We start from the raw sequence: 12,804 nt of genomic DNA, 5'->3' as shown, positions 1-12,804 counted from the left end.
AAGTTGAATACGCTCCACTGTAGCGTTTCCATCTACACTGTACAAGATGTAAAACTCTGGTCAGATGTGCTCAGGTCGCATACGTGTTTACATCACATACATACAGTACGCAAAAACAAACATGTCGGATCAATTCCATAATTGGACCTTCAAGCTTCAAGCTCTAATTAACTTACAGGAGGCTCCCAACAGAATATGCACAGATACTATTAGTGAACAGAAAAGGCTCTGCAATCACCTCTGTCAAATTCTGGATTCACCAGTTCGTCACAATTGAGCCAGACAACTATGGACGAGACCTGGAGGACCAGTCGATGGGGAATTCCACACACTTTTGCGTCACCATATGCACTCCCAAAAACACTCGTCTATACGCGGAATAAAAAGTGAAGATGCGACGCCACTTTTGCGTCTTCTGTTTTGTTTGTCATCATATAAACGTAGCCTCAGTGTATGTTTTAGTTTGTTTTTGTTTTTGACTCATATAAAGCCTAAATTCCCTTGAACAGATGAAATATGGTGAACTTTATAAAATACAGTGGCAACCATGAAAAATATAACATAAATTGACAATTTTTGTGAAAATGGGAAAAATAAATTTGTCCATTAGCACTGTAACTAGTATTATATGATGTATTACAAATTTACAACACTGGTCAGTTTTGGGTAATATAGGACCTTGAATGTATCAAAACAGGGTTTGAGGTTAAACTGGTTAAAAAGGACAGATTTTACTTTCAGATCATTGACTTTTCCTTTGAGTTTAGTGGTGATGAAAAAATGCCTCTCTACCAGTGATAACATGTGGTTAACAGTTTTTCCTAACAGCAAAAGAATTTACTGGTTAGAATATTAGACTGTGTGGGACAATTTGGTGGAGAGTTTGCATGTTCTGCCAGGTATCTAAGGGTGCGCTCACTCTTACACAATCACCACCGCAAAATTCCCAGAAAGATCCATTATACACAGAAGCATCATGGCAGGGTACAGAGAGCTAATTCCAGACTGAGCAGATTTACTGTTTTGTACTGATATTTTTCCATTTAGTGCAGCAAAAATTTTTAAACAGACACTTTTCTATTACACAAAATTTACTCTTGTGAGCTTTGAGCCATGTTAGAATCTCCTGCTATAGCTGCCTGGAGCTGTTTTTGTTTCATTCACAAATGTTTGAGAAATCCTGCACTATTAGTCTGTCTACATCTCCAAAGCTCAAAATGCTCTGCTCTACTTTGTGATGTCATGAAGCAATAGTTTCAAGTTAACAGCTACTTTTTACCTTTTGTTCAGTAGAGTAGGCAGTTCCACATCTGAAATTATCCAAATGATTCTAGTGAATGTGTATAGAGTGCTCTGTTCCACCTTGTGATGCCATGAAGTGATAATTTACCTTTTGTTTACTGGAGATCGGAAATGTATCCAACTCTACTGAAGGTGTATGGAGTTTAAAAACACAGTAGAGCACTTCCTGTATTTCTACATGACATCACAGTGTTTCCAGTTTGAGAGAAAAACCCTAAATCTGTTAGCCTGATTCATCAGATGGTTTCACTTTGTGGAAACTGTCTGACCTCGCAGCATTAGGATTTGTTTGCTCAACAGTAGGTGGGTACTTTTTTATGTAAACAATTGGTGCTATTTGGTCGTGATATATGTAATGTGCCGCATCTCTTTGTTGTGGCTTTAAATCCTCGATCACGGGAATCGTTGCCAACATACAATGTATGACTCTTCACTGATTGGCTGGTGCCCAAACTCACACTTCCAAAGTTCTTGCAAACTGTCTAGTGTATTCTGATTCCTGACCTAGTCGCTGGAGAGAAATTAAATTGAGTGGAGGCGCTGGGTGGCACCAGCCTGGCTAGGAATCTGCAGGATTTGTGTGTTAAACTCATGAGAATGAAAGAAAACACAACTCCAGGTCTCCAGAAAACATTATAACATCAGCTCAGAAAATAGTGTAATATGGGCCCTTTAAGACTCAAAGAGAGGATTTTTTTTTTTTTTTTTTTTTTTTTTTTTTTTTTGTGGTATACATGACTCATTATAAAATTAAATAAAATCAAAATGGTGATCTGGCTCAAAGTACACCCTGCCAAGCACGTTTTGAAGTACAATTACAGAGCAGTAGTATTGACACACAAAGTTTGACAACTCAACCACTGACGCTCACTCACCGTCACCATCTCCACTGCCCTTGTGCAACTGCAGGGGCCCTTCTCTTGGATCTGTTACACCCCCAAGGTCACACACAGAGAGAGAGAGAGAGCCACTCCAGACCAGCGGTAACTCAACTCTGGGTCGGACGCGCCGCAGACAGACAGACAGAGAGACAGACGCACGGACATGTACTTGAGGTGAACTGTGCTGAGTATAATGACAGCCTCCTACCCAATACACTCCACTGGGTTTTCTATTGCGCTGATCCGGCAGTGCGCGCCTCAAATGCCTAGCTAGTTTTCTGACGCCAGGCCAAACAACACCTGCAAGGACAAACGAGAAAAAACGAGACCGCTGTAGTTCCCGGTGCTTGTTACTTCATTACGCGCCATAACACTCGAACTGGAGCGTTTGGGAGCGCAGGGGCATTAAATACAGCCACTCGACGCGCGCTACGTACATCTGCTGGATAAATGGCTGCTTCTAATCAGCATACAGGAAGTTTAAAGTATTACACTAGAGCAATTAGGCATTCGTTCCTAATCATGGTGCTCAAAGTGCTGTGATTTTCTAGAGCAATTTAGCGTTAGCACTTAGCATAAGCAGAAGATTGATGAGAATGATTACAGAGTTTAATTTCCACTAAAATTGCGCCTCCTATGGATGAATAATACATGTTGGGTTTGAATAGGCCTGGCACCAATGCTGACTAATGTGAGGGAGGAAGGACACAGGGGTAAGTGTCCTCACAGATTGTTAAGGGGCGACTCTGGAGTTTTCCTACACTGTGCGTAAAGTTTGCAGACTGGAGGATCAGCTGGTGGTGGCGGACTTGTCCTAAAGAAGGTTTTGGTGCCTCAGGGGTCAGTCAGATCTGACAAAGTGCTTGATATATTTAGAATGACGCTTCTATACTGTGACATCGAATGAAATAAATGAAAAAGACAGATTTTAAAACAAGGAAAATGGTGTGTGAACTTTGCGCAGACAATAAATGTTTCTGACGGGCTGTTGTCTCTGATTAAGGGCTTATGTTTCCAAGGCGATTTGGAGATTGGAGTATTTACCTTGATATCAGTATCGGTCCGACAGAGATGGGGACTTGCAAGTTGTGACTTGGACTTGAGTCAGACTTGAGTCACTATTTTTAGGACTTGAGGCTTGACTTGATAAAATGGACTAAGACTTGGGACTCGACTTGGACTTGAAGGTCAATTGGGACTTGAGACTTGAGGCCTGTGACTTGAGAAGACTTGAGAAGCACTTTTAAATCTGATTTTTTTCTATTCTGACCATCATGATTCACTCTATGATCTTGTCAAAACATTTAAAAGGAAAAATGTGCATTTCTACAACTCTTAAATACTCTATAAATACTCATATATAAATATGCTGCAACTTTTTAAGTACAATTTAGTTTCAGATTGATAGAAATTGCAAACATCTAAGCTATATTTGGTACTTGGTTTAAAGACTTGAAATGACTTGAAGCAATTTAGACTTGACTTGGACATATGAGCCAGTGACTCGAGACTCAACTTGGACTTGCCTGTATTTGACTTGGGACTTGACTCGGACTTGAGGTCAAAGACTTGGGACTTACTTGAGACTTGCAAAACAATGACTTGGTCCCACCTCTGTGATCCGATGCTGAAAATGTTGGTTATATTTAGCAGTAGGGACGTAACGATATCCAAATCTCTCGGTACAATATTATCACGATATACATCTCACAGTACGATATTTATTGCGATATTTTGGAGAGCCTAATATAATTGTAGATAGGACAGGTATCTGCTTTTAAAATGCCTTGACAAGATTTAGGTGCAAATTATTTCTGTCATAATCCAAAAATTTTAAAAAACATATCTCTTCATGTTGTCTGCACTGAAATGAATCATGGGATATGTAGTTCCAGATGTTTATAAACTGTTGCTTCTATAAAAATCATGCATTTAAGCAAAATAACTTTATATTGTGACAGATATTATTGCGATATTATTGTGAGGTTTTTTATGACACAATACCACGATATTTTGGTTATTGTTACATCCCTGATTAGCAGCGATATGTTTTTCTCAGCTGTATTCCTGTGCGTCCAAGTGTCATTACCAGGTTTCCCTAAGTGCGTCGGTTTTGTCTTTTTGAACAGACTAAGAATAGCAGTGTAATTAGGCTAAACATATGGTAAGGCGATGTGCACACAACATTTAATATCCCACATAAACTCATTCTCTTATTTTTACAACATGAAAAGTTCATTTTTGAACTTTACTATAATTTTAATGGCTGTACTGGCTCAGAAAATCCATTTTAGACCATACTTAATTGTTTTTGCTGATGTCATTGTTACGTGCTGTGGAAGAAAATCGATTGTTTTGGCCATGGAAAATATGTTTTACACAGGATATTAGAATGAAAAACATTCTTTCTGGGTTTGTGTTGTTTTCTGATTTGAAGCATGTTTGAAGCAATTTGCTGTCTAATACTTTTTATTTTGTATGAGATCATTTTATGACAGTTTTATGACTTTCTTTGTGGTTCATAGAATTTACTTGTCTTTTTTTTTTTCTTTTCAATTTTCTTTTACATACAAAACAAGCACAAAGATAACAACAGGGGTCACACCAGCCCGTCACGCCCCTTTGACTGACTCCCCAGCCCACCACTTGAACTGGCCCCATGAGGCAATCCTCAAAGGTTCATGGCCTGTTTTTTAAAATTACTTTTTGGCAAATAATAACATGTCTGTGTCTTTTATTTGTTGATTTTATCAATAAAAAAATGATATTTATATGAAGTATTTATATTTAAATAATTATGACGTATTTACATTTGCCCCTGAATTTTCATCACCTGACAAGCTCGAGCTCAGTCAACGCATGCGCAGAGTCCTGTAGTGCAGTTAGTGCAATAAATGGAATATCTGTGGTATTTCAAATTAAAACAAAGTGTGAAGTACTTAGCACTTTTGCAAAGCCACTGGAAACGATAAACAAATATGTGCCAGGAATGATGTGTTGATAAAGTACTGTGGATGACTGTGGCAGGCGTGTCATTTCTACTACACAATGAGGCCTGCTAGTGGTTATTTTGTAGTCAGGCTGGTGCCACCTACTGCCTCCACTCAATTTCATTTCTCTCCAGCGACTAGGTCAGGAATTGGAATACACTAGACGGTTTGCAAAAACCCCGGAAGTGCGGGGTCTGTCTCATACAATTCTGTTATACGGTCTAACCAACCCCGGCCCCCATCACAGTCAGGAGTGATAATGTGGCCCCCAGAGAAAAAAGTTTGGTGACCCCTGGATAACAACATTAAACAATAAACAACAGGGGTGTGTAGCTACAATTACAGTTACTTAAAATTAAAGTTGACAGCATCAAACATACTCTGGCCTTCTAAGTAGAATATAGGACTTCCATTTCTCCCATATTTTACCAATTTTTCCATTTTAAATCTATTGTCCACTCCAGGCAGAGCAACAACATATCCAAAGAAACAAACCGGTGATGGACCCCCACAACCAAAAAGTGCCAGATTTTTTCATGTGATGTTTTTACTTTTACTTTTCTCCGGTATCTGTATTTTTACTCAAGCAACACAATCGAGTACGTCTTCCACCGCTGCATAGAACTGAAGCAGATGGATCTTTATAACAGCATACATCATTATGTCTGTAGTCGGCTGCCTAAACAAACACCAGAGCACTTCGAGCACATGGCACCGACTCTTCTGTGTCTCCAGTGATTCATATTGAGCAGAGCCTTTATGTTATATTCCTCCAGACAACAATGAGCACAGAGCCATTCCAATGCATGCGGTTTGAGACCTCGGGAGTGCTCCACAGGTGATTTCAGCATGACACTGGCTTATAAAGGCAATTTACACTTGTTTTTCAGTGGGCTTTATTAAATGTGGTGCCCCAGGACTTGGATACTAGCTTAGGCTGCTTTAGGTTATTGTGCACATAAAATCAGCCCGGGCAGCTGCTGTCACCAGGGTCCACAAACAGATTAGACTTTGTGGTTATCTCAATAGGGTTTATACAGCCACGTCTCACTCGCAGATAAAAGCATCAGTCTTGCTCACTACACATACAGGCTCTGGTCTATTCACTTAATTATCGGAAACCTGAGAACTGTTTCTATGGTAAACAATTACTAGTTTAAAACATATATCCAGGATGTTGTCACTGTTGTGTTGAAATGTGAAGGGGTAAGTAAATGTTGAATCCATAAATCTACAGACAAACAACATTTCTATTGATTTTGTGTGTGTATTTTTATTTATTTATTTATTTTTTCCAAATATTAGGTCAATGAAACAAGCAAAAAATGTCTTCTTAGGAAATCAGTTTGCTGTTGTCAGTTATCTGCCTGATACTAAAAAAAATCCTCAATCCTCACAGAACATGTTCTTCAATTTTGCAAAAGTTATTCTTTGGTTTCGTATGTTTTTTTTATTGATGTTTGAACAAATACATTTAGACATTTAGACCTTACACACCTTAATAAACTGGCTTAGACCATTTCAGAAAGTCAATACATGGTTGTCACTTTCTTATTTTTTTTTTAAATTTAGTTTATGACACCCTTCTTGAAATACCTAATCTTTTCTACTTAATTTAATTAATCCATTGAGTGCCAAAGTTATTCTTATCTGAAATGTGTGTTTTGTGAAGAAAATCAAAAACTGTTTAAAACCACTTTAAAACCACTAATTAGCTTGAGTCGTAGCATGACGCCTCATTAATAAAGCATGGAGCATTATTTCGTGTGGATCTGAAGCCTTCGTGTGGGAGGATCCCTGAGCAGACAGGTGCAGTAGGTCAGAGCCTTCAGAGCACTTCACAAATGAGTCCAACTCATTTTAAGGAGGACTGTCAAAGTGAAAAGTCACTTTGAATATTGGCCCAGTGGGAGCCCTGCCTCAGCAGTGGCCAGGACATGTCTGTTTATTTTCCATTAGGACAGACTCTCTCATCCTCATTTTATCATGCACACACTGTATGCATATTCTGGACCCCCTTTTGGATATTGGTCAAGGGTCTGTTACCATAGTAATGAGTAAAATTTCAGGGGGGAAATGTTAGTCAACCCTGAAATGAAAACACGTAATATATTCCCGTGTGATTGCAGGTGATTTTTGGGGAGCTGGACAAAATTAATTTTAAACTTATATTACCTTGCTCATCCGGTTACTTGAAGTCCATTTTAGTCTAAGTTAAGGTGTCTGTAATTCTCCAGCCTTTTCCTTCCTCTGCCTCTTTCCGCTCTGAAAACAAAAACAGAAAAGTTAAAGAGAGAAAACGACAAGGACACAAACTTGCCGAAGCTGAAATACACAAAGTTCACTCGATTTTCAAAGGGAAGTTCAAGGTGAGCCTTCATCTACAAAAGTGGAATCTGGGTCCAGAAAATGACCAGACTTCCTGATGTGTTTGTGTGAAAGTGTGCCAGCAACAAAGTTAGGTTTCAGGTTAAACCGCTGGGGATTTAAAGAGCTTTCACTCCGCTGTGCTCAAGTATTGGCAGAGTTCATGTTATTATCTGTGTATTAAGGATCTTATGGTGTCACCTATTTATTTTGAGGACATTTCACTGCTCAAAAGACATTACCATTACTATTATATTTTAAATTGTCAATTATTATGGCAGCAGTCCTAATTTTTCTAACACCATGTGTAAGAAGACACCAAAAGCCTTTTAAATATATTATTAAAAGGCTCATGCAAATCCAACAATAGCATAACCAAACAAGATGTATGCAAATCCAGTTAGACAAAGCAGGTTATGTTTTATAATTAGAGGAAAACCTTGCCTGGGGCCAGTCTCAGCGTGGCCGGCCTCTCTGCTGTGTGCTGTGTGCTTTAAATGCCATATTCATGGGTTGGGCTGGGGGCGAGTGACTTACCCTGTGTGGCGGGATGCTCACTGTCTCCGTTGACAATCTGGGGGCCCCATGATGAGTGCTGGCTGTACCTGAGCTGTGGTGCTGGGTTAGGGCCCCAAGGGTTAGGGTCCTGCTGAGGACTCAAATATTCAAGTCAATTAGCATGCCGCACCTCACCCAGCGCTTTGAGCCATGAGCGCTATTTTAATAGAGGTGTACAGGAGAACAAGAGGATGGAGGCAGTTTGTTAAGAGGGTTACATAAGTTCAGACATGTGTTCAATAGATGGATAACAACTATGATAATATATTGTATTATAGATACTAAGGTCTGTAGAAAATGGTGAGTTTTTACTTTTGTAATGTGGAAACTGCATACATCATATGACATATAATAGTTGGTATATTTGTTCAGATTCTTTTGCTCATCTATACATGTCATACATATTTATATTTTCTAGCACATCCCATATATTTGTTCATAGTATATATTGTTTACAATACATCTGCTTATATATCCCCACTGTATATTATAGCTAATTCTCTCCTGTTCATGCTGACAGATTTATTTGTATATATTCACTACTATCTACACTGTAATATACTATATATTGTTGTATATACTCCATATTCTGTCTATATCACACTTGCTGCTCCTTGCTCTTCTGATTAGATGCTAAACCACATTTCGTGACCTTGTATTTATACTTGTGTAATGACAATAAAGTCATTTAAGTAAAGTCAATCATGCATAATAGGCTCATGTGGGAGATCCAAATAACATACATTTTCATCAAATAAAAGCAAGATGGACATTGTCTTTTTTTCCATATCTCTTTGGGTCATTCTTTATACCTTAAGGCATTGTTTCCCAAATACTGGGTTGCGACTCTCAGGTGGGTTGCAAGAGATTTTTTGGGGGTCACCTTGTCATGATCTGCATGTAGGTCTGCATACATACATCTCTGTGCTCCCCACTCCTCACTTTTCGGCAGCGTCGCCTTGTCTTAGCAATTTTCTGCAGGAAACACTGATTACTGTTTTTCATTGTTTAAAACTTGAGTAATATTAATTGTTCAGAGAGACACAACCACTCAGTCAACAATACAATATTGTCATTTATGTTCAATAATGGTCACAAATGTATTTTCTGATTTACGAATAATGTCTATTGACTTGGGTTGCAAAGATTTGTGACTTTTAAAATATGATCCCTAGAAAAAAAGTTTTAGAAACACTGCCTTAAGGCATACCTATACCATGGGGGTAGGGTAAACTGAAAAGGGTACATATTACACTATTTTCTGATCTGTGTTATAATGTTGTTTGATGGTCAGAAATGTACCTGGTGTTGCTATTATTAGTCTGGCTACATCAGCTACCTTTTACCTTTTATTCACTGTGGATTGGCAATTCTATGGCTGAAATCATTCAAATGATCGTACACAGCAAATTCAAGAGGGTTAATTCAACTTGTATATTGTTAATTTTAATACTTTTACCATGTCATATGGGGTCCACAATAAAATGAGTTAAAACTACACTTTCCAAAGTGTAAAAGGGTTATGAGTACTTTTACTCTTAGCTACTTATCACATTTTGGGGACTTCTATTCTTTACTTAGACTTGAGAAATATTTTTTGAAGTAATGTTGCTCTTAATTTCGTACAATTTGTGGCTTTTTTACCCAATTTTTATGGGCATCAGTGACGGCAACATTGACTGTCGCAGCTAAGTTAGTTAGCGTACTACTACTAGCATTAGACCAAATATATTTAGTATTTTTATGAATTCAATTAACTGCAGAGTGTCCTAAAAAGGTAAAGTAATCTGACCCGGGGCATGTGAGAGCTCAGGTGGTTGGACTTGGCTCGTTGGCTTCAGGTTCTGCTGAAACACACTGTCATAGTTGAAATAACTCTTGACTGTGTTGAAACATATCTGGATTTTCTTCACTTCACTCAGAACAACACCAACACCATGAATTTAACACTTTTGAATTTGCTGTGTAGTAAAGGTGTACAGACGTTGGATTACCTGTATTACCACATGACATCAGGAGGTTTTTTCCATTTTAAGAGGAGAACTCAACCTAAAAATGCAGGGTTTGTGTGTTAAACGTGTGAATGAAACAAAACACAACTTCAGGTCTGTTTATGATGAGGAAACAACTTAAAAACAGATCAGAAAATAGTGTAATATATGACATAAATAAACAAATAAAAAATATCTAGGTTTAGGAGCATAGCATAAACTGAAATGATAAACTTGTGTTTATCACATACAATACTAAAATGAAGATGAAAAATATAGCTTTTAAGGTCATGTAAATCTTTATGTTACCATGAGATCTTACATTTGTTCTTATAAAGCTCAAATGCAGACTAAAACTGTTCAGGAACGCTCACATTTTGTCCATTTAATGTTGGCAGTATTGACACCTGCTCAAATGAGTACCTAGTCTTCATTTTGTGTCTGATTCCAAATACGTTAATACAACGACAGAGTAGATCTCCTGATGCACTTCACACTCCCTGGTTTTCTCTGTTTCCGAAGGCTGGCTGCCACAATTGTTCACAAGTTGTCTCCTGACTTAGCCTTGCACATGTTGCTAATTGCGTTGCTCACAAATACCCATCTCTTCTGACAGATATATTTTTTCCTTGTAAATTATGAACTTACTCACTTTTAATTACACGACCTCACTAAAATCTTCTCATTATGGTGACAGAAATTGAGACCAAGCCTGCACAAAAAGAATAGAACACACAATTCCATTGACAGCTTTTGTAAAGAAAATGAACTCTCTATCGCTTAACCATATAATAGCTTGGGTTAATTGAGGTGGTATGGGAGAGCGTGGGGTGCACGCTGGTATTTCCTTATTAAAGTTCAAACATCAGTGCCGGCTGGATGATAGGGACTTGAAGGACACCCGCACAGACAGGTAATGGAACTGCATTCATCTACATTCAACGCGCTGTGAGCAGAGAGGACCATTTGATTTTGCTCGCTTTATTTCTCTTTTAGTCTGTGTCCAATAAAAATCTATGGCTTTATTCTCTGGCCATTACGCAGGCAAGGCTAAGCCATGGTGTTAACAAGTAGAAACATTTGTTGTCCTTGGAGTCAAAGAAAGTTGAGCTTGTACTATTAGCAGTAATAGCAGTGGTTGTACTAGACTGAGCATATGTACCAGAAGTACTGTAAAGGTAGTCACTAGTCCGAGTAAAAAGACTGAAAAGAAAGACTAAAAATTGAAACTATATTTTAATGGCAAGGTAGTAGTAGTACTAGTAACAACATAGTAGTACTGGTTGCAGTACAAGTAGTAGAAATAGTACGTGTAATATCCAACCATGGTATAAGAGCAACAGCAGGATGAGAGTAGTTGGCCTAAGTAAATGTTTGGCCTCTAGTATTTCTTTAGCCTATGGGTTTTTGAAGACAGTCTATTTAGCAGTTGTAGTATCAGTCGCAGAGGGAAGTGGGCGTAGTCTAATTACAGTGTGGTGTTATTATCATCATATTCAGCCTTATGTTGGCTTGGCACTGTCTATTGTCTGTTAATGCCACACAGGATGAGTGACAAGTGAAGACAGAGGTGCCATTCTAAACTGTGACTTTGATTGGAGCTGATGAAGGCGTTGTGAGCTTGGCCCAAACAAACGTCAGTATAACTGTTGCGATGTGTGGCCCCAGCTCCATTAAAGCGGGGCCATAGTTTGGTGTCCAGGCGCAGTGAGAGGCTAAGCTGGTGTCATTTGTGCCTTCAGAACACTGACTCGACGCAGTCCCACCATGTGGCAGTGTCTTGGCCCCAGCCCTGCTCTGATAATGAGGCAGGTCGGCTCATTAAAAGCCATGGAGGCTGCAGCACACAAAAGGAAGCCCACATCAAAAGGCCCTTACAGTGTGCCTCTGCACACGCTGCTTCAGAGCACGCACCAGCAGCACAATATTAAAGTCACACAAAGACCGCTCGCTTATACTGACTATAGGCCTGTGGTGTGTGAGCCTGTCTGCAATGTAATTAATGGTCCCTTCACATTTTTGCACAAAGATGTCTGGGAGGGAGCTGTGCACTGTGCAGAGCACGTGTAAGTGATTAAACCACTTTGTGTTTTATTAATTAAGCTAAATGTTTCATTGTTCTGCTATCGTTCTTCTATATCTCTTTCTAATGGGGACTTTGTTTTTCTTTTCATGCTGACTGACAGAACATTTTTGTTAGACCCTTTTCCCTGAGGCATAAGCAATTTAGTTCAAAACATGAAAAGTCAATGTTTTAACAAAACTTATTTTTATGTGCACACAAAATAAAACTATTATGTAAATACATTAAAAATAGCACATGATGGGATCAAAAGAATCCCCACAAAAATTCATAATAGCCTCCCTACATTGATATCGTCATGCACTTTTTTAAAACATAAGGTTAATAACTATTGTTCATAGTTTTCTTTTCTTCATCTGAAGTGTCTGCTGATGCTGACCATGTAGACTGGTGTGCTTATGTTTTTATACTGAATTTATATTTTTTTCTTTTCTTTTATGTTATGATTTTGTTATTACAAAGTGCATTTGCTAATTATGTGAAAGCCATACATACTACTTTTTCAAGTGTGACACGTTTTTAAAACAGTTTGCAATTTAAGTGCTATGGATACTATGGATACACTACAAGCTCTCTGTAAAAGCCGCATTATAGTTCTGCGTCAAATCTATGTTCAAGTGCCGCACAGCTCC

Source organism: Boleophthalmus pectinirostris, unplaced genomic scaffold, assembly GCF_026225935.1.
Source record: "Boleophthalmus pectinirostris isolate CB_2022bp ecotype Guang Dong unplaced genomic scaffold, ASM2622593v1 HiC_scaffold_10, whole genome shotgun sequence".
Lineage (NCBI taxonomy): Eukaryota > Metazoa > Chordata > Actinopteri > Gobiiformes > Gobiidae > Boleophthalmus > Boleophthalmus pectinirostris.
Note: the sequence above shows the minus strand (reverse complement) of the source record.